The 24814-nt window shown below is 37.4% G+C and overlaps 1 protein-coding gene across 3 annotated transcripts in view; it reads left to right on the top strand.

The window, feature by feature from the left end:
* TENM1 (teneurin transmembrane protein 1) overlaps window positions 1–24814 on the top strand; it is a 794660-nt gene that overhangs the window by 47656 nt on the left and 722190 nt on the right. Inside the window, exon 4 of one of the 3 annotated variants that reach the window (XM_049107240.1) lies at window positions 4078–4205. The exons of the other annotated variants lie outside the window; for them this stretch is intronic. The gene's annotated coding sequence lies outside the window, so the exon portion shown is untranslated. The remainder of the gene's footprint in view (window positions 1–4077; window positions 4206–24814) is intronic. 3 annotated transcript variants of the gene reach the window in all.

Here is a 24814-nt window from a genome sequence, read left to right as displayed (position 1 = left end):
ACCAAATTTCCTTGATTTAGCTCTTTCTTGGGGGAAACAAAAGAGTTTCCCTCAAGCTTTTCTTGGGCTCCTGACAGATTCCTTTCTCCTTTATGTGGTAACTGAATTACTAAGGCATTTCCTCCAGTGAGGAAACAGCAGTTGGGGGACTCTAGCCTTATGCTTGCTTTTTTCATTTGAGACTCAGCTTGCTTAGGAAGCAATTGTTTTCTTGGGGTTTTCAGACACACCTGTATTCTTTGTATTATCACTGATTTAATTGCTTTCTGTTCCTCCTCCCTTCTCTCTCAAGCAGCTCTCTCAGCAAGTGTGATTTGGGTTTAGGCTTGTCTTATGGTCCTCTTCAGTGGCATCTACTAGCCTCTTGACCATAGAGCACATCTTGAATCCAGAAGGTATTCTTGGGTGGCAATAATGTTGGTCTTCTTCACAGTATCCTAGTTTGCACAAACTGTGGTTCTGTGTGTTCCTAGAATTGTATGGCTATCGCTCTCAGAAATTGCCTTATGGAACAATGGCTCCTAAGTTTTACTGGAAAGCTTTCTCTCAATACAACGAATGGAAAATCTACATACATGTGTTATTTTTGATCAAATGAACAAAATCCATCATTTTTCTATAATTCATGTCCTCTTTCATTGCAGTTAAGTAGTATTCGATATGTGTGCCTTTTTTTCTCTTCAACCACCCACATCTGCACTACGTGGGGAGGAAAAATAATTTTTCCTGTATCCTTTTTAGGTTCTTGGCTCAGACACTCCTGTGCTAAAAGACAGATTAACAGGAGAAAAACAAATAGAAGGCTAATAATATGTTTACCTCCTGAATGTGTGGGAGGTACCCAGCAAAACAGTTACTCCCAGAAATGGCCCAAGCCAACACCTTAAAAATTATCTCCACCTAAAAAGAAAAGAAGATTTGGGGAGGAAGTGAGAAGCCAGTTATGGGAGGCTATCAGAAAAAGCACAGTAAACAAGGGTAAGGTTGTTATACAGTTCTAAGTCATTGCCTTCTCCACTGATAAGAGTTTCTCGAGATTTAGAATCATCTTTCTCTTCTTGGCACAGAGAGGGAGACACCCTTACAAATGGAGATTTTCCTTATAAATCTAAAAGTCTCTTATAAAAGGATAAACTCTACTCAGTTTTCAGAGCCTTTCCTGTGTCAGCTGTTTTTTAAAAATAATCAGCCTAAAATAATCCTTATGGCAAAGAGGTGTATTTTGCGGTGGTATATTCTGCTTCCCTTCAATTGGTCAAATCATCTTTTACCTTCGTTTTTTTAAAAAAAGATTTTATTTATTTATTTATTTATTTATTTATTTAGCAAGAAAGCATGTGCGTGTGTGCCCACACAGGAGCTGGGGAGAGTGGGCGAGGGAGAGGGAGAGAGAAACTAATGATTCTGAGATCAGACCTGAGCCAAAACCAAGAGTTGGTTGCTTTAACTGACTGCACTACCCAGGCACCCCCATCTTTTACCTTCTTAAACCCACACACATTCTTCTGCACATTCACACTACTTACTCTTGGCTGCCTTCCATGAAATATGCTGCCCTACTAGATGAACCTATAAAATAGTTTTATTATAATCCTCTCTAGCAAAATCCATAAATTAAAATGAAATCAACTTATAGGTGAAAATATCTTCTGATATCTTTTGTACAGTACTTGGACATGAGATCCAAGATGATACTGTGTATGACAAAGTTCAGTCTGTGTTAGCTAAGGTTGTTGTAAGGTCTCTGTATATTTACTTAGTCGAGGGTTTCTCCACAAAGGCACTATTGACATTTGATGTTGGGTAATTCTTTGTTGTCAGGGAGTTGTCCTGCACATTGTAGAATGTTAGGCAGCGTGCCTGGCCTCTACCCACTACAAGCAAGTAGTACCACCCTTACCCTGCCACCAACAGTGACAGAAATATCTCCACATATTGTCAAATTTCTCCAGAATTGGGTGGACTGGGGACAAATTACCCCTAATTGAGAAGTCCTGGGTTAGACTATCTGGGGCCTAGCCTTTCATTAAAAAGGTACAATCACTTTTCAATATAACTGTATATACAATTTTCGATTAGTGCCAGTTATGCTCTGTGTTTGTACCACTCTCCTGACCTTCAATACACTTCCTATATTTGAAGAGTTAAAAATAGCCTCATCTGTTTTCTGTGATTGTGACATGATTATCCAAGTAATTTATAATATTCTTCCCCAAGTCCCATTTTCAAGCATTTTCTCTTACAAAGCAATAATCTATAATATACCACAAACAGTTCATCTGTGTCTTTTCTGCATTGGTCTCTGATCTGTGTGTGATCTTATGCTGACTTGCCATTATTTTTAAAGCAGTGATGTTAAACTATTTTGGATAAATACTTTCATTGCTTTATAACTTTGCTGGAAAGATCAAAGTCACTTTATTTTAATATTTTTGGGGGATTTCTTTTTTGCTGAGGATTTTTAGCCTGCATTGCTTTTTAAGATACCATGTTCTGATGATTTATTTTTTAAGTTTACTCTTTCAACATAACTGTGGCTATAAGCCCGAGATGCATCATACATTTTCAGGACCTGTCGGCCCACTAGAATTTCCATTTTTCCCCTCAAATTCCTAGGAATTTTATACAGATTTCCTATTTAAAGATAACTTTGATTTTGTATAAACCTCACTATGCCATTTAAGTAATAAATATTGGTGCATGAACTGGTTTGACTTTCTGCTGAGAACTGCTAAAAGCCTTTTAATAGAAAACAATAGGGAATGTCAAACACTGAATCACGATCTCACAGAAGCAATTTTTCTTAGAAAGACTTTCATCACACAGAAGTTTTATCCTTGCTCAAATTTTGCCAGAAATTATGTCCAGTTAAAATCCATTGTTATGCTTTGTACAGATTGTTTACCCATGTTTTTATGAATAAAAAACATGCTTTTAATATGTTGATACCTTTTAACTTATTTAATTTTTATCTATAGATATATTTAGAGGCAAAATGAGATTATGGCTTGATTTTAGATTAGGCATTCGCTAGGAGATGTGGTATAATGGCCACATGCATGTTTAATAGTATATGACTGGTTACTTTGAAGCAAATAAGGAGAATTCCCCCAGATGAGCTACTTATTTTCACTCTATCTTCTTGCCGGTCTCTTGCCGGTCTTTGCCCTCTAACCCAGGCCAGCTGTCTCAACAGACAGCATGTGAAAGGAATGTAGACTTGGCAGAGTTGTCGCAACTATAGAAAATTAGTAGTAGATACAAACTACTAGGTTTATTTATTTTGGTATTTTGCAACTACAGTATGCTCTCTGTAGAGAGTTTTCAGTAGGCTTTAATTTTTATAACTCCTATAGATCTGATCAGAACAGTTGAGATGGGGAAATAAAAGTGAAAACCAAACAATAACTCAGATTGCCCATTCTGTCCTCATGTAAATACCATCTGTGTGGGAAATGTGAAGAGTCTCTTTCCATAGCTAACCACCATTTTGGGCATTTCCTTATCTCCCTCCCTCTCTCCCTCCCTCTTTGCCTTTCTTCCATTTTTTAATCAAAACGTTTAGATGGTGATGGTCGTCATTACTCATGTTATAAACATGTGTGCGATACTGAAATAGTAGTCTCAATAAGCTAAAAAATAAGAATATTGCCTGTGTTAGACCATAGAGGAGGTGGGTCTTAAGCCACCTAAAAGATGTAAATTGTGGATAGAATATATTTTATAGCCCCTCATTGCATACTTCCATCCTAATTTAGTGCCTCACATATGGAAGGTACTTTATTTTTTGTCAGGGTCTCCTTACATTAGAAGTAAAAACTGATCCTGTTTTCTTCCACTTTGAGTTTCTTTGATGGCCATAGTTATTTCCTTTTCCCAGGGGGGGTGGGGGACAGAAGATGCTTTATATGGCATTACTGTATGATATCTTAAATATAGTCAGTTCCATGGTAATTAAAATATTATTTATCCTTTGTTACATGGAAGTTATTTTTCTTAATAATTAAATATATTCATTAATTCATTTACTGCATACAGATTCATTGAGAACTAAATATTTACCATACTCTGTGCTAGGTTCTGAAGATATAAATAGATGTCAATCCTGTCCTCAGGAACTAACAATCTGGTTGATGAGAAGAGAGCATAACAACTACGGTCTGGTGGAACAAGAACTATAATACAGATATGTACAGTGTGCTGTGGTAAGCAGAGGAGGTTAATTTCATTAATGGAGACAGAGCGGGCTATAGAGGGAGATGGTAACAATTGACCTGGTCTTAAAAATTGGTAGGAGTTTACCAGTTAATGAAGTAAGAGTGTATGCTGAGTGCAAGGTGGAGTGGTATTCATCCCAGTCTACTGAAAGAACATGAGCTAGGACATGGTAGTATATCACTTCTTTGACATGTATATCATGTGTTCTAGTGTGGCTGGAGCATAACTTGCATTGGGACAACTTAAAGTATGTATTGCTAGAGTGATGGAACCTTGAATGCCAGTTAATGAATTTAGACTTAATTGTGTAGGCAAAGAGAGCCATTGAAGTATTTTAAGCAGAATTCTGGCATGATCTAGTTTTCATTTTGTGGAGAGAATTTTGGTAGCTGTATTGAGGGTGTATTAGAGGGAGAGGATATAGGATGTGAAGGAACCAGTTAGGACTTCACTACAATTATCCACGTGTGAGAGATGAGTGCCTGACTTAGGACAGGGCAGTATAAATGGAAAGGAAGAAATATTTTTTAGGTATGATAGACAGAACTTAGTAACTAATTGTATGTGGGGCATAAGGAGCAATAGAGAAGAATGACCACAGGTCTTCAGCTATCACCTAGGGGAATACCCGGGGAGGGGCAGGAGGAGGGGCAGATTTGACTGAAAAAAGTGATATGGGATGTATCTAAGATTAATGTAGAACACTAGGCATTCAGAACTCTGAAACTGGAGTTCAAGAGATATTTCAGAGCCAGAGATATAGGTTTGAGCATTATATGTACATATGGGAAAGTTAAAACCATAATCTGTGAAAATTGCTCAGTGTGAGCATATAGAATGAAAACAGGGAAGAGGACATAACTCAGGGGGAGACTGGCTTTAAGAAGCTGGTAGAGAAAGAGAAGCAAAAGGACCAAGTAGTTGGGCTAGAGATATAGTAGTTAGACTAGAGAACTAGCATATACTATGTTGAGGAACTCAAAGATGAGAATGAGAACAGAAGGGATGAGACGAGAGCACTTAAAAAACAGGGTAAGACTGAGAGAGAAATTGAGAGACTGAGAGAAACTGAGAAAGTAATTGCATGTTGGAGAGAAAGAGAATGAACAAGAGAAAGATTGAAAAAGAGTGAGTGAGATAGACACATATTTATAGAGAAAGAGTTAGAGATAAATTTTGGTAGGGAAAAGAATAGAGCAGAATTTCAGAAGAGGTGATATGAAGGAGATGGAGATTAAAAGCACAAATGAGGGAAGATTATTAGAAAATTAGGAGAATATTTCTCCCTTTGGTGCAGATGAGAAAAGGAGTAGAGATAGATGAAAATACATCTGGAAGGAATAGCTAAGGAAAGTTGAGCATTCAGACCCTGGTGACTTATTTCTCTAAGAATAAGAGAAAATGCCCTCCGTGACCAAGCGCTGAGTGAAGTAGGGCTGAGTAAAAGCATCCGTGCTAGATTTTTAAGGACCGACTGCTGTTAAAAAAAAAAAAAAACAAAAAACCTTGATGGATCTGCAGTGGAACCAATCAACAAGAAGATGTAGCTTTTGCTTTCAGCTGCCTGTGAGCAGGAAGGGGGAAAAAAACGAAAGAGGCCCGGATGCAGGGTTGTGAATCAGTGCTTCCCGTGTGGTAGCAGGTGGGGCATAGAGGACCTGTGATCACTGGTGAGGGTCAGGTGGGCACATGAGGGTAGTCAGGAAGAGGCTGATAGACTGGGAACTTAGACACAATGTGATAGGAGGTTTCATTGAGGATGAAGAACAGATTTAGTGGGAGTGAAGAAGTGTATTTTAAGTCTAATTATAAAGTTAGAGTCTTGCAGATTTAAATAGAGAGTCTATTCTGGCTCAACTAATTTTTATAACAAAAAAAGTAATGTTGAGTAAAACATGAAAAGAATCTTTAAACTCCCATGAAGCATGTGCCTGTGATTAGAGTTGTGGAAGCTCATAGGAGTAAGATGAGAAACAATGAAGCTGGAAATGAAATGCTCTGTGTTTGTGCACATGCGCTCATGTGTATGAGTTAAGGCAAGAAGATACTGATTGTTTGACATGTGTGCTGGTGCATAAGTTGCATTGGGACAAATTATAGTGTATAATACTAGAAAGATATATACACATTTATGCACATTGTTATATATATTAATATTATTCTATGTAGTGTATATTTTATACATGTACATATTTTTTCTTTCATCCTATTTGAAACAAGAAAAACTTGAGAAATTTGATGAATCTATGTTTAAGTGAAAAGGGAAGGATTGCACCTGAGAGGAGCTAATGGAAATTATTAAGGGCTATGGTCAGGTTCTTGGTAGTTGGGCTTAGAATTCAAAGTGACTTTAAAGTGACTTTAATATACTGAAGAAATTATTAGAAATCAGCCAAATTCAATGAGGACATGTTATGGAGTAACATGGGAGGCAAAAAGGAAAAGAAAGAAAAAGAAAAAAAATGGGTGAGCAAGGCTTGGCTTGCTAATCATAAACCCTTTAGCTTGTTTGTATCTCTCACTAAATATGTGTTGCATTAACTTCAAAGGTGAGTAGGTTTTCCCTGTGAATAGGAAAAAACTGCCAATTAATTCTACTTTTCACTCTATGTCCTAATCCTCTCTCTCTCTCTCTCTCTCTCTCTCTCTCTCTCTCTCCCAAAATTCTCTCTACAATATGGGAACTTATCATTCCAGAATCCTGCTTAAAACATTTTTAATGGCTATCTGCCCATAAAATAAAGTCTAAAATTTCCTATCCAGGTGGTCCCTACTTATGGTTGGTTCTACATTAGAAATATCTTCTTGGGTTGATCTTTATACCTCTATGTTGACATATTGACTTCGTGTTTGCACAAAATTCACACAGATTGCCTAGTAAATTTTACTGATCATTTATGCCAACTAAAAGGTGACAATAGGTATAAAAGCTCTTTCTGAAAAAGGACAGTGTTCTAGTTAATTCTGTTATCATAATGTGCTCAATCAATATGTTTTCTATGATTAAGAAAGTTAGGAAGCAACTTGAAAGATTTAACTTGGTCCTATGCCAGTGAACCCAGGCTGAATCAAACCAAACTTGAGTTCTCAGCTCCAAGAGGGCATTTGTTCTAACTGTGTTTTCTGCTTGATTTCCCTCAGTTGAAGTGAAATGGATGAAGAATTTTAATTTGTCTTTTTTTGCATTCAAATATAAAAAGTCATTGGGTGTTAGTTGAAAATTTATGAAGTGACAGTCTTGTTAATAAAGATAAATGAGATGGCTTGTTTTATTAATATTAATGTTGCACATAATGTAGCTTTGCTAAATAAATATAGGGTTACAGTTTGCAAATTTTGCAAACTAAGAATCTATAGCAATTGCAGAGCTTAAGACCAAATTGTGATTTTCGGGTGCATTTCAGTTGGTAAATTTTAAAAATTGGAAAGTCACTTGGATTTGTCTGAAATATTTGGGAGGCAGCCTGGTTATAGCCTTAATGATTTCCAGTATGTCTCAGTGATGGACTCAATCATCATTTAACAATAAGGACTAATACAAAGTGTAAAGTGACCTGGTAATTGAGAAGCAGAATCCTCCGTTGTCTAATACAAGTCAATCTCATCACTATGAATGCCATAGGGGGCCACATGGTCTGGCTGCAGTGAATGCTTGTAGTCTCAAAGAAGAAATCAGGCCCACTTTTCTTATGGAAGATGGGAATTAAATTAATAGTTCGGGGGATGGAAAATGGGAAAGGAGAAGGCCTTAGACATGTCTTTATTTTACTCACTCATTTATTCATTCATTAAATATTTATGAGTACCTATTATATGCCAAGTCCTAGGCTAGGTACTGTGAATACAGCTGATAAAGTCCTTGGTCTTATGGATACTTATCACTTTACTTCTCAGATGTGGTACTCCCATGCTCCTGGGGCATTGTAAGTTATTTGGAGAATATGGCTGAGTCTTTCAGGCCCAAGTCCTAACTTAGTAAATATGATTAAGGTGTTGAAGTAGAGAGAAGGGAGAGGAATTGTAGTTGAACAGAACTGATGTGGAGAGTTTAGTTCTCTCCTCACCCCTTACCCAGACTGCCTGACTCACTTTAACAATGGGTTAGCAAGTGGGATGTGTTTTATAGGCAGTACATGACTCCCATTTCAAGTTTTTCATGATCATTTTGTAAAGTGACAAAAATTAGAAGGCCACTATTGGCAGCACAGGAGGTGGGGTGACACTTACTCTGGACCATTTTAATCTCTTTAGTTTTATGATGTAAGCTGTGATTTCAAGTGTAACTGTATTAGTGTTTAAATTTCATAATATCAGAATAAGCATTAAAGTATAAGAGAGGAACATGATGTAAAAATTGAGTTACATCTTTAGATTTATTGGAAGGTTAGTTTTCCTAATGTGTACTCATAAATGACTCAGGATCACTGACATTGCTAATGAATTTGACCGAAAGTTATCATCAGAATGATCCTCACACCTTGTGTACATTTGGATTTAGGAATACACCATTCTGTACTTCATAGGGAACAAAAACATTTCAAAACTAATCTGTTTGGAGGAAATCAAGTTGCTGCTTGCTTTCTTAAAATAATTTGCATTATGACTCAAAATTACTCTGTGTCAGTGAGACATGAGAAATATCTATGAAAAATAAAACTCTAGAAATTATCCAAATGTTTTTAAAGCATCCAACTGCTTAATTTTGTGGTCTAGGAAAACTAACCTCTAGATTGACTATTTCTCCTGATATCCAGAAATAATATTTTAAATAATGTAAAGGGAAAAGCAGTAAATGCTATGTTAGTCTCTTTCCCAAGAAGATTTGGGGCTTTTTTCTCATTTTTTTCCCTCATGGGATCATTGCAGTACAAGAGAATTTCTTGTTTCACAATCTACACTTATATGCCTATGCTTTGTGTAGGGAATAGTTAATTTCTCTTTGACAAGATTTCTAAATTTTTAATATCCCAAAGTTAGTATGTTGGTCTTTTGATGATAGGTATTTTAAAGGAAAGTGACAAAGGGTTGCGCTACTTTTACCTAGCAGCTAACATTAGTTTCCATGGCTGAAGACATGTAAGCTATTGTTAGTCTTGGCAGTATAGAAATAAGATCAGCTTTGCTCAAGAAAGTTTTCATTTGGGTTAATAATATTAGAGTAAAATCCCAGCTGAGTCTACATCAGGAAATCTTTTATGCTCTGATATCATTACACATTCAAGAATAACAATCATTCCTTTAAATAAAATTAAAAGGATTCAATTTGAGGCTGGATAAAAAAAATAGATTGGAAAACTGTATAGTGGAGATATATACTCTTGCTCTGTTGGGAACCCATTTATCTCTGACTCTGAGACTAATCATATTATTAATAGTCATACACACTCTGGGCAACTTGAAAAACAATCCGTTTCTTCAGTTCCAGAAGGGGTCTCTGAGATATCTTCTCTTGCCTGAAAACCCCTCTGTTTGACACCATCTCTTTATGAGATTATTAAGTATTTCTCTACATTTTTTTTTTGCTTTTGCATGTGTATCTACCCCATCATGATGCTTCATACGTGAACTGCCATTATTATACATACTCTTTTATCTAATTTTTTCTCCTTGGTGGAACCTGTCAAGTATTGCCGACCAACAGATGTTCCCTTGGTGAGCCAGTTCAAGGATCTACATATTATTTCCAAAGAATCTTGCATACTGCTGGTGCGGTGACTCCAACCCCCTCCTCCCCTCCCTACTGCTGTTTCCTTTGGATAAGTGTGTTCATGACTGTATAAGCAGCATACACCTAGACCAACATACTTAAGATCAGATATATTTTCAGGCTGCAATTCAGATCCATCCTAGAAAGATCAGAAGCTGTATGGTTACAACTGTACTAGAATGAGGTGACTAATAGTGTGGATGTCAGACTCAAGTACAATCGCAGTCCAGATTTGACTGTCCGTGCCAAGGGAAAGAGGCTATGTTGTACAGCAGTGGGGTCTTACATCTTTTTTTCTGAAAGACGTCCAAGCATCTTCTTAAGTAAAATCCTATGTAGAATCCCAACACCTATAATTAAGTGGAGCTACCTAGATTAGAGAGAAGGCTGAGGCCCAGTCTCTCATCTTCTCTACTTTCTGCTTGGCCTCCTCATTATCCTCTACCGTGACCCTTAAGGAATCTCTTTGGATACATAAAGCTCAGAGGAATTAGATTGAAAAACACTAGGTAATAAAATGTTTTTATTAAATCATTGATCATTGACTTTGAGTGAGATGTTCTTTTTAAAATTTTTTACATTTCGAAATTGGAGTGTCAGCTCTTTAGTGAAGTCATATCACTTCACATAAAAATAGTCCTACCATTCAACTGGAATCGGGAAGAATTAAAAACTTGTCCATCTTTACCATCTAATCAAAAGATTACGTTAACATAAAAATTAATGAAGTTTCAAGTGATTGAAAGCTAGTTTCCACACTCTGCCCCCATATCCACTGCACTGATAAAGAGGGGAACTAATGTTTGTTGAGCATCTACTATCTGCTAAGTGCCCTGTTGTGTGTTTTATATTCTCTAATTCTCACAACACTGGAAGATAGAAATTATTCCTATTTTACAGCTTATGAGAATTTGGCTTGTAGATATTTTACAAGCTAAGGTCAGACAGCTAGGAAGTGGAGAACCTGGATTCTGAACCCTAATCTGGCTGACTTAACTGCTCCTACTCGTTCTTCAGTATTAGGCTACCTTTCCAATAGTACAATGAGGGGAGCCAAGAATATCATGAAAAGTAAATATAAGAGAGTTCTGAAAATCTGTGTAGAGATGCCTTTAATCACAAACACAGTCTTTTTCATTTACTACCCATGCACTACTACTATGTTTGTGACTCTTCTGTTTATTTTGTAATATAGTATATTCTTCCTTCTAAACCTATCTTCTCCTGTGCCTGCCTCCTCCTTTCTCCTTTCCATTCTCACCTTACTGCCATCTTTACAGTTGCATAGTCTTTTTCTTTAACTGAGAGGCTTTTATTTATTTATTTTTTTTTAAGATTTATTAATTAGAGACAGTGGGGTGAAGGGCAGAGGAAGACAGGGAAAGAAGCAAACTCCCTACTGAGCCTGATGCAGGACTCAGTGCAGGGCACAGCATGGGGCTTGATCTCATGACCCTGAGATCATGATGACTTGAGATGATGACCTGAGCCAAAACAGAAAGGTGGCTGCTTAACCAACTGAGCCACCCAGGTGCTCCTACAGTTGCACAGGCTTAAGGGGTCCACCTTTTTTCTAGTCAAGGTTCTTTTGGTTGCAAAAAAAATGGAAACTCACTTAACATAAAATGGGAAGGTTATTGAAAGAATATAAAGATCTCACAGAATGCAATGGCAAGGTGTGCCTACTATATTAAGACATAAATGGCTCTTCCCACCTCTCTGTGAGTGCATACTTTTGTTTTACGTTTGCTTCTTACGGCTTCTCTCTGAACATCTACTCTTTCTCCCCTCACACCTCTGCTTCCCTTAATTGACTTCCTCTTTTTAGTCATCTTGAGCCCAGTATGGATGTCCAGGTCCAACTTAGCATGAGTTTCCAGATGTAGTACCTCAATCTTTCTTCTACATCTCTAGGCCTAAGTTTCTGATGGCATATGATTGGCTTGGCCCAGCTCAAGATAGAAACCATCTTGTATTAGGTATTCTACTCTGGTCCATTTGGCTGTATTGGTATGACAGGTCACAGTTCAGATATGGTTCCTTCAGTAGACCCTATAGGTGGGGTCTGAACCCCAAGACATGTCAAGTAACCTTTCCTTTACTCTGGACTTTGTTTCTAAGTGTACTCTCTTCCCTGTACCCTAATTACTTGAGACTAGGAGAGGAGGGGTCCCTGAGACTAGCAGGACGCTCTCCTACAAAGGAGGTCAGATTGTTCAATTTAGGGCTTACAGTGGGAAATATGTTCAGCTCAATTATGCCTGGGCATCCCGTAGTGTAGCAGAAGGCTCAGAAACCTTTGTAGGAAAATAAATGGAAAAATTTTTTCTTGAGTGTTTGTTTTTACATGGAGCCAATCCTTACAAAACTGCTTTTCAAATTAGAATGAACAACATGAGAAGCGTTTACCACATGGCATAGTTGCTTTAGACATGGGTGAGAGAGATGAGTGTAATCCACCTTGCCTAAAGTTTTCTTACTTGGATAAATAGTAGGAAACATGTTTCTATGAATAAGATATACTGGATGCTTTGTTTGTGATGGGTTTGTCCATATTTGAAAGATAAACATCTGTGATGCTGCTGCCATTTAAGGCCGGATAATACATTACAAAATCATTCAAAGAACATTATCAAATTACAAGGCAGCCCTTTTATACTGTGTGTGTGTATGTGCATGTGTGTTGAGGATAGAGAATTACTCCCAGTGTGAGGTGGGAGTAATGTTTGTGTTACAGGCTAATGAGATTATATCAGACTTTGGCTCTAGGAGTTATGATCTGAGTAGATGATAAGTTCCTGATATATAAGGACTTGGTTAAGAGAATTCTAGGGTATGTGAGTCTAGTACTGATGGATCATGTTGTGAGGTTGCAACTCTTTAATTTTCCAAAAAGCCTAAAAACTGTTTTTTATACTCCTTAGGCATCTTTCATTATATTTAACCAAGGAAGTGTTAAAATGCAAAGTTCAACTGAGTAAATTTTAAAGATCTTAATGGCTTTTTTCAGTGATTCATGGATTGGGCAGTATTCCATCTGGCAGATAGAAAGGAACTCCAAGGGGGCACCTGGGTGGCTCAGTCGGTTAAGAATCTGCCTTCGGCTCAGGTCATGATCTCAGGGTCCTGGGATCAAGCCCTGCATTGGGCTCTCTGCTCAGTGAGGAGTCTGAGTCTCCCTCTCCCTCTCCGTCTCCCTCTCCCTCTGTACTCTTTCTCTCTCTCAAATAAATAAATAAAATATTTTTAAAAAGAAAGGATCTCTGATAAACCATACAAATGAAATGCCTATAAAATAGGTAGAAGGGAATAGGACAAGGAAGCTATACCAGCAGAAAGTGGATTGGTTGTGGCAGGGGTCTATCAGGCAGATTACCTGCCTAGTGCTGACCAGGTAATTCTTGATTGACTATTTTAAGATTCCATTCTTAAGAAAGGCTGAAGCTATACTTAGGTAGTAAGTCTCAGTTTGGTGATGTGGGGCTTAGCATAAGGGACTCCACTTTGAGATTCTTGTCACTCTTTTAATAGATATAAAGAAGATGGTTATAATCAATAAGTTCTAAAACCTGGAAGCATATCACTTTCAGGTTTGACGGTTTTTCCTGAAGATGCTTTGCTTCTAGACACCCCTTCTTGCCTTCCCCACAGTGTCAGCATGTTTAATGGTGCCTATGGTGGGCTAGCCACTCTGTGGTTGTTCAAGCTTTTCTATGTCAGGACCTTCATATATGATGATTCTCCTAAACATCATGGTTGATGACTTCCCACTTTAGGGAGGCCCTCCCCAACCATCCAATCTAAAATAAACCTCTTCATCCCTTGCTCTTCTCTCACTTTATACTGTGCTCTATTTTCTACATTTTGCTTATCACAATCTGCAATCATTTTATGTCATGCTTTAGGCTTTTCATGTTTTATGGTTTATTGAATGTTTTTCCCACCAGACTGTAAGCTCTGAGAGGGTGAGGACCATATCTATATCAGTCACAATTGGGATCCCCAGTGCTTGAAGCAGTGCCTTGCACAGAAAAGGTGGTCAATAAGTATTAGGGTTAGAGTAATGAACAAAGCATTAGAACACTATCATCCATGATTACAAATGATCCACCTAAGTCATTGTTTCACTTTAGAGAACATTTAAAAAACCTATTGTTACCCTCGCTGTGTCTCTTTGTTCACTTGGTTAGCATTAGTGTTATCCATGGAGAATGGGATAAGGGATTTGAGCAAATCATACTACATGAAAAGTCCCCATACATACCTTTCAAAAATAACATTTATCAAAGTTTAATATACATATAGAAAAGCACCCTTTGTTATAAGTGTGCAGGCTGATGATTTTTTTTCATACTCTCATCATACCCATTTGGCTAACAGGCAGATCAAGAAGCAGAATATCCTTGATACCCTGGAAGCTCCCCTCATGCTGGCTTCCAATCACTATTCTTTCAAGGTTAACTACCATCTTGCCTTTTAACAGTATATATTAGTTTTGCCCATTGTTACTTTATATAAATGGAATCAGAGTTTGGAATCTTTGAGTATGATGTTTGTGAGATTCATTCATCAGCCATACTGTTGCATGTCCACGCTTAATGTTTTTAAACAAGTGGAAATGAATCCCAAGGCACAATGAGAGGCCAAGGTAAAGGGAGAAGGATGTTAGTCATATAGAATGAAGATTGGAGATTTATGTGCTGAAGCGAGCCATGTTCTACTAAATTCATTTTGCCTTCTTTGCTTCCTCTAGCTTTGCTTTCCAAATCTTAAATATGTAGCTTACAAATATCTACCCTTGGGAAAAATATTTACTGATCCACTGAAAATCCATCTCTGCCACTGCAATAAATAAATAAATAAATAAATAAATAAATAAATAAGTCAGTCAGTCAGTCTTTTGAGCTCATGCTCTCTCTGAGGTGTGTCAGTAGTATTATTTCTTTATATAAGGGGCAGCATTTAATTATTGATTCTTAATGCACATGTCCTGAAGGTGTTTATTAAATTGAGTTTAGGGGCATTGTTCTATCTCAGTGCAGGAGATTATGAGAAGACCTACAGAGGAAGGGGCGATGGAAAACCTGATTAACTTTCTGGACTTTACACAGAGACAGATTAAAATAGAATACTATGTGTGATTTAAAATTGGCAAGGACAGGCCTTCAGTATGAGGAAATTTCTTCAAGTTATTAATTGTAAGTTATATGTTTTTGTAACAGTGAAAGGTAGAAGCTTTAATTAAACACACCTTAATAACCTTCCCTTAGAAAATCTCTTTTTAAAAATAAATGTGGCATCAGATAATCTATGGAAGATGTAGAGTAACTCTTCTAGAGTCCTATATAATGAGGAAGCACTCCCTGACGGAGAAGGTTGCCAAGCACTTTGCACAAATTACTAAGGAAGGCTGGGGAATCGATGGCCATCTGTTCAGCATGGTTCTCATGCAAGTGTGCCTGGAGCCAGGGGGCTGGTTGACATGATCTCAGAAGGAAAAGACCTTTCCTTTTTCATTTGATAATTATCAGGGTTCTTCAAGCCTAAAAAAAATCCCTTCAAACTTAAATAATGAAATGAAGTGTTCCTTTGGTTCATGCAATGTGTCTGTCTCTCTCAAGCATTTTCAGACTTTATGCCAGAGACTACTTGGAGGCAAAAGACCATTTATTTTACTCCTTCCACTCTTAGTACAGCACATTAAAAAAAAAAGGCATTGTGCTGTTGCTTGGGTACAGAGCTATTATTTACTGGGCCTCATTTTAAAAATGTTATTATTGCTTTTTAAAGTGGTCAAAATGACACTTTTAAAACCCACAAATTTTGTGTGACCTGCATATTGAACCAGCCCAGACACTACTTGCAAGGTCTTTGCAGGCCACTATGGCTCCGTACACCATAATAATCAATACTACTTAGACTACTTTTTGGGTGCATACAAGGTGCCAGGAACTGGTTGGCATTTCACATACATTATCTCATTTAATTTCTCAATGATCCAGCAGGGTAGGTATTATCACTCCAACTACAAATAAGGGAAGTATTTCTTGGCCAAGTCAGAGAACTAGCCCTCAGTCACATAGCTAATTTTTTTAAGCACTGAATTACACACCCTCATCTGTCTGACTGCATAAAGGTCCACATTTCTTTTCTATATGATGCTTTCCTAATACTTTGGGAACCCTGACCTATTTAAAGTAATACTGAAACAAACATAACTTCTGATTTGGATATGTTTTCAGGTTCAACTGATTTGTTTCCTAGTCATTTTTGACATACTGTGAGACTCGGTTTTAGAATCAGGTAGTCCTACCTTTAACCCTGCCTTTTCTACTTGTCACATATGTGACCCTTCAGATTCCTCTTCTGTGAAATAGATTAAATAATAGAATAGACCTCGTAAAACTGTTTTAAGAATTCAAGGAGATGATGCAAATGAAAGCATATATCAGGATGATAAAGAGCACATAGTAAATGTTCAAGAAATATTAATAACAAAGAAATATTAATAACAAAGATGCTAGGAATGGTTTTTGAACTTATAGGAACTTGACACTTTTTCTTTCCCTGTTCAGTATTTAACGTGGTTGCCTCCTTCAGAAGCCTTTCCTATTCCATCAAGGCCTACCTGTTTCCTACCACTAAGAGTTGAAGTTTACCAATTAAATGGAGGCTGTCAACAAAAGAATTTTGGTTCTCAAACTTAGATTTTTTAGCAGCCTGATTTCCCATCCTTAAGGTCCAAAGAATAACCACAAGAATATAAATGAACTTCAATCAAATTGAATCATATGTGTCCTGGAATCTCAAATCTTTAAAATATTGTTACCACAGAATTTCTGGCTATTTACCTAGCCTTGTGGCTGTCCTATATGCCAAACCAAAGATTGGGTCACATGGTCTTACAGAGATTTTTTTTCTGATTTATAATCTGATTTATAGGATAAGATCTGTGGAGGCATAAAAACTAAATACATTTACTTATACATCTTATGAATCAATTTTGTGGAGAAGAATATAGGAATTCCAGAGTTGAAATCTCCGAAAGATCAGGGACATGTGCACTCCACATTCTTCTTTTGAGTAAAAGCCTGTCAGCAATGTTTTTTAATATCCCTGAAAAGCACCTAAGTCAAAGAAAATTAACATCTGTTGCAATGTTAATAACTTCATTCCAGAATTTCCTTTGGTTTCTGTTGTATAGCTTCACTTGTAGAGCTCCTATTAATGCAGTGATAAACTTACAGAAACACATGCTTTATCTAATTTTTGGTGTTGGTAAAAGTGATGCATATTCAGAGGGGGGAAGAAGTTAATTAGCCCCAGGGTTTGATAGACATCATTTAGTAGTCGTCCAGTTAATCTAAAATCCTACATATAACCAATTACCATCGTAATGAGAACTTTAATTTTTAAACTTCCTATCCAATTTCTTTCAATCATTGCTGCAAAACATTTGAAAGCCAACAATGCAGAAGTTGCTGTGCAGGCCTGTGTTAGAAATGGTCAGATCCGCAGAGAGCTAAAAGACCGTTTGCACACGTAGAATGATCTTCTTTTCACTCTGAGCATTATATAATTTAGACTTTGAAAAAAGTCGTACAAAGGAGGAAACCACGCAACTTTTAGTGATAAAAATACTGTGTAACCATGTTCAGAGAATACCCATCCAAGACCATTTGTTTCTCCTGATCTTTCTAAAGAAACTGTACTATTTGAACTGACTCTCGATAAAGCATCTTGAAGGTGGTGGGTGTAGGATTCCTGTTGGAATCTGCAGGTCTCTGTGTAGCTTTTGCTGTTCAGCGCCTTTTCTGTTTCTTTTCTCCTCTCGGCTTGCCTCTTCTACCTCTTCTTAAAGAGATTACCCTGTAAGCCGAGGGTGATTCATTTCTACTAGTGGTGAAAGGCATTTTCATCCACTACTCTGAGGTAGTATTAATCTGCTAGGCCTTCATAAATTTCATTTTGATGGGACTTAATTTGTTTCCATTATGAGAACTTTTGAGTACATTCAGTTATCATAATCAAAAAGCACTTAACTGCCTGTGTGCTATGCCAAGAGAACTACAGTGACACATTTTCTGCCCTCTGAGTGTTCAAGTTTAAGACTGAGTGCCAGGTTTTGTGCATCACTATGCAGAAGGGCAAGATAATACATGATCTTGGTGAGCAAACTTAGGCTCAGGTTGTTAGGCCAAACCGAAGCATCTGTGTCACAGCTAGAAATTTCAGGGGAGCTAGGAAGTGGTATGGGAAGTCCAGGCATGATAGGGAAGAAAATAGAAGCCTGGTTAGTCTGTGTAGATTAGAGAACTGCATCCAGAGGATCAAGCACAGCAAGAAGGTGCAGGCAGATGTGAAGTCCAAGCATACAAGTTGTTCAGGATTCATGTCCGGCAAGAAGATAGTGTTTTGGCTCAGATTCAAAACCAATAAGGCATGTCCACTTAGTAACACAGCCATGGTGGGAATCTGTTTTCCTTCCCTTGCCCAGATTTTAAACATTTCTGTTGTATTTGGTTTAGGAATCCTGATTTGAGCTGCTTCTTCAGGTGAGGCAGGCTGCTACAGATGCTGGGTATTATAATACAGACTGGGATCCTGGAGTGGGCTTTTGTCATTTTTACCTTTGAGACTACATTAATATGAATAAACATTCATTTGAAGGTCAAATGATATCTAGTGTCTCCGGGTTGCAGCGTATCTGGACTTCTTGATTCTTTCTTGCCAGTGAAATACACAATATAGGCTGACTCTCATCAAAGCAGCTTTTAACATTTAGAACTGAGGAAACCAATTGACATCTGAGTAGAATTTTTTCCCCCTTCTCTCTCTTAGGTCCTACAGGCAGTAGACTTCCCAGAAAGGGATTGTAGATTGTGGTCAATTCCAGGTGATTTGTCAATCTGTTCAGTGGCAAGTACCAAATTAGTTCCTGTCTTTTTTTTTTTAATTTCAATTTATTTTTATTTTTAATTTTTCTTGAGGAAAAGTAGCCACCCCTTTAGCTGCAGGATTTTACCTTGACCTCTAGTCATCATTTAGTTTGATACACATTGGCTACTACACTGGTTTCAGCTTGAACAATGATACTATTTTTGCATAGTGTCACTGTGATTTGATAAACAGGTAGTAGTGCCCTTTCTGGAATCAAGGTAAGCATAAGCCCTTGGATGAGGGAGAGGGGAGGAGGCAAGGACTTTAAGGGATGCTTAACAAGCTGCTAATTACTCTTGATGGCATTATGCTACAGTGCATGTGTTAAGGACCATCTTGATGTCTGGAGCAGTGAGCCGATTAGTATCACTTGGAACCCCAAGGGCAGGAGTGAGATGGTGGGAGAGACGGTTTCAAAGAGCTCTGGGGCAATCAGTTCAAGAAAGTCAGGGCTCTACCTGAGTTTTTGACAATATGTTCTGAAGAATTAAATAGTCGCCTGGGTTCCTAAGAAAAAGAGAGGGAGAAATGGGAGAGAAATGCACCCTCTGTGCATTTGATCTTCATAATGCCATTATCAGTAGGGTATATTATCATCTTTGTTTTACAGTTGAATAAACTGAACTTCAGAGAGGTAAAATAACTCGCTTAAGTATCGTGGTTAAGAATTAGGACTCTGGAGTCAGAGGAAGCTGAGTTTGAATTTTGGCTTCTGCTAATTTGTAGCAGTAAGGACTTGGGACCAACAAACTTTTTGTGCTTTGGTTTCACCATCTATGAAAGAATGATAATAATAGTACCTATAATCAAAAGAGTTTTGTGCATATTTAATGGAAAAATGTGTATAAATTGTTTAGCACTGTCCTGTATTCCTAGTAAGTGCTCAAAAAGGATAGCTATTTATACTCCTCCTCCTCCTCACCATCATTTACCACTACCACCACCCAGACATGTAGGCCCAAAGCTCATGCTGTTTCTGAAACATTACAGTGCCTCCAAGTGCTAGTAAGAGCAGTGGTAAGAAGGGCCAGGGAAAGTCAATATGTCTAAGTAGAAGATGAAAAGATAAGGCAGTGAACGGAAAAAAAGACAAAATTTAAAAAGCAGGATAAAAGGAATTCCATAATAAGAGATGTGGTCACTAGAAGGTCACTAACTAGCAGTTGTCTCAGATGCCCCCCACACAGTGTGGCCTACAATAGAACAACTCTTCCTTTCTGACCCCCTAAGGTTACTGCATTGTAGACAAAAACAAACAAACAAACAAACCTCATGTGATCAGTCAATGGGATTGATTGACAGGCCTTCATTAGATCTGGTCCTCACTCTAATTGTAAGGAGCTTAAAAACTAGTTCTAAGGCCATGTACACCCAATGAAAAATAACAGGCAACACAACATGTTTATGTGACTTTAATGATGGAATTGAGGCAGTTCCATGACCTGTGGGATATAAGGAATGGTTATTAATTAATCAATTAATTATCTTGAATTTCCAAAGCCATGGATTATCATGTGCCAAAAATTACTTAAATTGTGCAATAACTGTATTAAACTATTATGGAATGCTTTAACTCAATTATAAGTCACTGCATGAACTTTGATGTTGCTTCATATGGGTGTTCATTGCAGCAGCACTCAACAAAGGTAACCAACTACGTGCAGCCCTTGGAAGAAGAATGACTCTGCCATGTCTAGATGTACAGGAAAGCTAACTTCTAAGCCAGATGAAGTTCAGTTAGCCTGATGAATTCATCTTCTGTGTGATTGCTGGTTTGGCCTTTGTTTTATTATAAAAGTGAGAATAAATAGGATCTTTTTTACTGTTCCTCTAGTGATTGATCACCATTTGTACTAATTCATTCTCAGGTTCTACCCCATTTTCTTTTTTATTTACTTATTTATTTTTTTTCTACCCCATTTTCTAAGGGAGAACCCGCCAGATGCCTTCCACCTGAGAAATCCCTGGTTCTAAGCTTGAGTTACTCTCATGAGTATTGAAGTTCAACACACAAAACTGTTGGACGTTAGCTGATGAAGATTTAACTCCTGTTGACTAGGTGGGACTTTTAAGTTCTAGGTAGAACTTTCCCACATTCTGGGATTTGGACTTTTGACCTAGTGGGGCAGCTGATACCTTAATCAAAACAGTGTTCTCTTTATACTCTAGGTGGCAGGAGCTCCTTAATATAAATGTGAGGGATTGCTATAAAAGCAAGTTTAGACCAGTGCATCACTAAGGCTGCTGTCATTTTATAGAAAGAATGCATGAAAATGTGAACCCATGAGATATTAAAGCGGAACCTGTGAAGAAAGAAATCCTTTGTGTTCAGCATGGTAGTCTAGGATTTAGTAATAGTAAAACAAGATTATTGTTCTTTTACATAATGCCATTTCAAAAAAATTCCAGTAGTAAATTAAACAAAATGGAGTAAATTAGTAAAATAATTTATTCCTATGTGTTTTATTGCTTGAAAGCTTACTTCCTACAGATCTCTGTCAAAATACCATTTTATTAGTAGGGCCTTAACTCCACTAGCATTCCCTAATCCCTGGATGTTGTTTTGTTTTCTCCACAGCACCTGTTGTGTTGTGACATACTTCATATTTTCCTTGCTGATTTATTGTGTGTCTCCTCTACCCACCCACCCCCTCCACTGCCTCCTAGAATGAAAGCTTTATGGGCAAGGACCTTGTTTTATCCACTATTGCATTCTTAGTACCCAGAACAGTGATTGGTACATAATGGGCATTCTGTGCATGTTTATTGAATGAATGGATGAATGACCATTAACAAATTAAGGTAAAGTCACAATAACTTGAATTTAAAAATTATCTTTTTAGAAAAAATAAATTCAATTAAGATATGGAGTAAACATTTTATAGTATACATGTCTAATTTTATTTTTCGATAATCATTAAAACATAAAATACTGTCACCTAAGGAGACTAGTCTCTATTTTAATACTTGATGGTAACTAAGGTAATTAATTTTTAAGTAATTATGCCAAATCTGTTAGCTGTTCTAACAGATATTTTGATATCATTAATCAAAATAATGAACCTTGTTATTGATAACATTACGATTTACTGGTATTTTACTTTTTGATTTCATTTTTTATTTGTGTTTTGAGAAGTTGTGTAATATCTTAGGGAAAGAAAAGATAAAATGATGATAATAACTGAATTTGTAGCATTTCGGTGTTATTAGTTTTTAAATATTCAAACTGCCTCTGCAAGTATACCTTTAAAGTTTTACTTGTGATGTGGTAAAGAGAATCTTAGACTGAGCATTTGAAGACTCGGGTTAAGTTTTCTTGGCTTTGCTACTTACCAGCTAGGTGATTTTGGCAAAGCACTGAATATTTCCAAGGCTTGAATCCCTTATATATAAACTTGATATAATAATTTTTGCCCTGTCTTTTCATAGGATTATTGAGATATATCAGAAATTCTCTGTGAAATATGAAGTTCTATTCAACTATAAGGAGTTCTATGATGCTAGTAAATAATTTCATTTGTCAAATGATTTTGCCTTTAGAATGCTTTTTTTAACAAAATGTGCAATATTCTCACTGCAATTCTTTAGAATGAAATAAAATTGCATCTAGGAATATGTTACTGTTAGGAACAAAGAAGGTATTTGCCGACCAGGCATGCTTTGCTAAAGAAGTAGTCATTAGTACCAGCATCTTTAGAGAAAGATAAAGAAAAGTGAAAGCTAAAAAGCCATTAGACTTGTCTTTTGGGAGGTCAGTGGTTTTAGTATTGTGGCCCTGGAAACTAAATTTCAGACAGTCAAAGAAAAAATGGAAATAGAGAAGTGAATGTGAAGCACTTTATTATGTGGTTTGATGGCCTAAGAAATCTGGGACTCGCTGATGAGCCTGGGTCAACCTTGGTGCTGGATGACTGAGATGGAAAAGAAGCTTCTAAGCAACGAGGCAGAAGGGTAGTCTGGAGTGAGAAGTCAAGTCACTATTGTCTGAAATGCCATGTATGTGATGGAGAACCTCTCTTAGGCTGGGTGGGGAAGGATAATATAAGTCCAGAGGGGAGCTAACATCAGAGGCCTAAGAAACTGGGTCTCTGGTCAAAACAGCAAACAATAAGGTAATTAGCCAAGAAGCTAAGAAAACTGAGGGGGATTCATGGAATGTAGCTGGTGTCATCATAATATTTCAAGATCCACAACATGTGGTGAGCTGTTGCTTTTATGTGAAGCTAGTGTATTTTGCATGTGTGTAGGCATTTCTTTTCAAATTGCTGAACCAGGTGAGGTGGGCAGCAGGGATGAAGAGAAATTTTAGTTTTGTCCAGTCTTAATTATAGAAATGTTTTTCTAATGGCAAAGGGCTAGTATACATGATAGCGATAACCTTTGAAAAATATCTCAGGTCTCCTGTTGAATATTCAGCAGAGATAGACCTTACTTAAGTTTCTCTTCCATAATACAGACTGTCTCAAGTATTTTGTTTCTTTTATTTATTTATTTATTTATGATAGTCACACACACAGAGAGAGAGAGAGAGAGAGGCAGAGACATAGGCAGAGGAAGAAGCAGGCTCCATGCACCAGAAGCCCGACGTGGGATTCGATCCTGGGTCTCCAGGATCGCGCCCTGGGCCAAAGGCAGGCGCCAAACCGCTGCGCTACCCAGGGATCCCAAGTATTTTGTTTCTAATACCTTCATGTAGGACTTTGAATATGCTCAAGCTGCCATAACAAAATACCAAAGACTGAGTGACATACACAACAGAACTTATTTTCTCACAGTCCTGGAGGCTAGAAGTTCAGGATCAAGGTTCTGGCCAATTCAGTTTCTGGTAAGACCTCTCCTCCTGCCTTGCAGAGCACTGCCTTGTTACTGTGTCCTCACTTGACCTCTTCATCCTGTAAATGTGGAGAAGCTTACCTCTCTGGTGTCTCTTCTTTTAAGGACACCAGCCCTATCTGATCAGGTCCCACCTTTATGACCTCATTGAACCTTGATTACTTCCTTAGTAACCTCATCTCCAAATATAGCCACACCAGGGGTTAGTGCTTCAACATAAAAATTGAGGAAGGAGGGTCACAAACATTTAGTCCATAACAAACCCTGACAGCAAAGTGTATAATAACTGACTTTTATTGAACTCTTTTTTTTGGGTTTGCCAAGTACTGTGATAGGTACTTTAAATGAGTAATCTCATTGTAGTAGTCAAATATTTTGGTGATTTATCACATATTTGGTATTCCCATCACCATTCCATGAGGGTCAGTAAGAGGAACTCTTTTCTTTATAATTAGTTAAGACCCAGGCTCTTTCCATCTTGTGGCTCTGGTCTCTTCTCAGTCTAAGAGTCTGTTCATTTAGCCAGTGGATGGTTAAAGAGAGTTAGTATTGCATAAGGGAGGTTTTTATGGCCCATGCCCAAAAGTGGCACATGACCAATTAATCATTAGCAAGAATTTAATCACATGGCTAAACCTAACAGCTAAGAAGTGCAGTCCTCTCATGTATTGAGGAAGAGGTAAGCAAGGAAATACAGATATTGATGAGCTGTAGCTATCTCTATCACACTCAATGAATCTTCACAGTAATGCACCAAGATAGGTACCATCAATGTCCCAATTTTACCCATGAAAAGGGTGAGTAGTTTGTTCAAAGTAATACAGCTAGTAATTTAGAGCTGAACTCATTCTGGCTTCAGAGTTTGCTTTTAGCCACTGTGCTGTTCTTTCTGAACTCAGGATAAGAGAATTATTTCATTACTGTGGTAAATGTTTGACACTTTTGAACCATCCCTCAAAGATATTTTAGCAAAACATTTATGTTTGGATAAGTAATATATCAAACACTTTGTTTTAATTTGTTTATAAAGGAAAGAAAGAAACAAGAAAGAAAAGAAAGGGAATGAAGGAAGGAGGGAGGGAGAGAGAACAAATAAGAATAACAAGTCTTTTGTGG

Source organism: Canis lupus, chromosome X, assembly GCF_003254725.2.
Source record: "Canis lupus dingo isolate Sandy chromosome X, ASM325472v2, whole genome shotgun sequence".
Taxonomy (NCBI): domain Eukaryota; kingdom Metazoa; phylum Chordata; class Mammalia; order Carnivora; family Canidae; genus Canis; species Canis lupus.
Note: the sequence above shows the minus strand (reverse complement) of the source record. Positions and strands in the feature narration are given on the sequence as shown.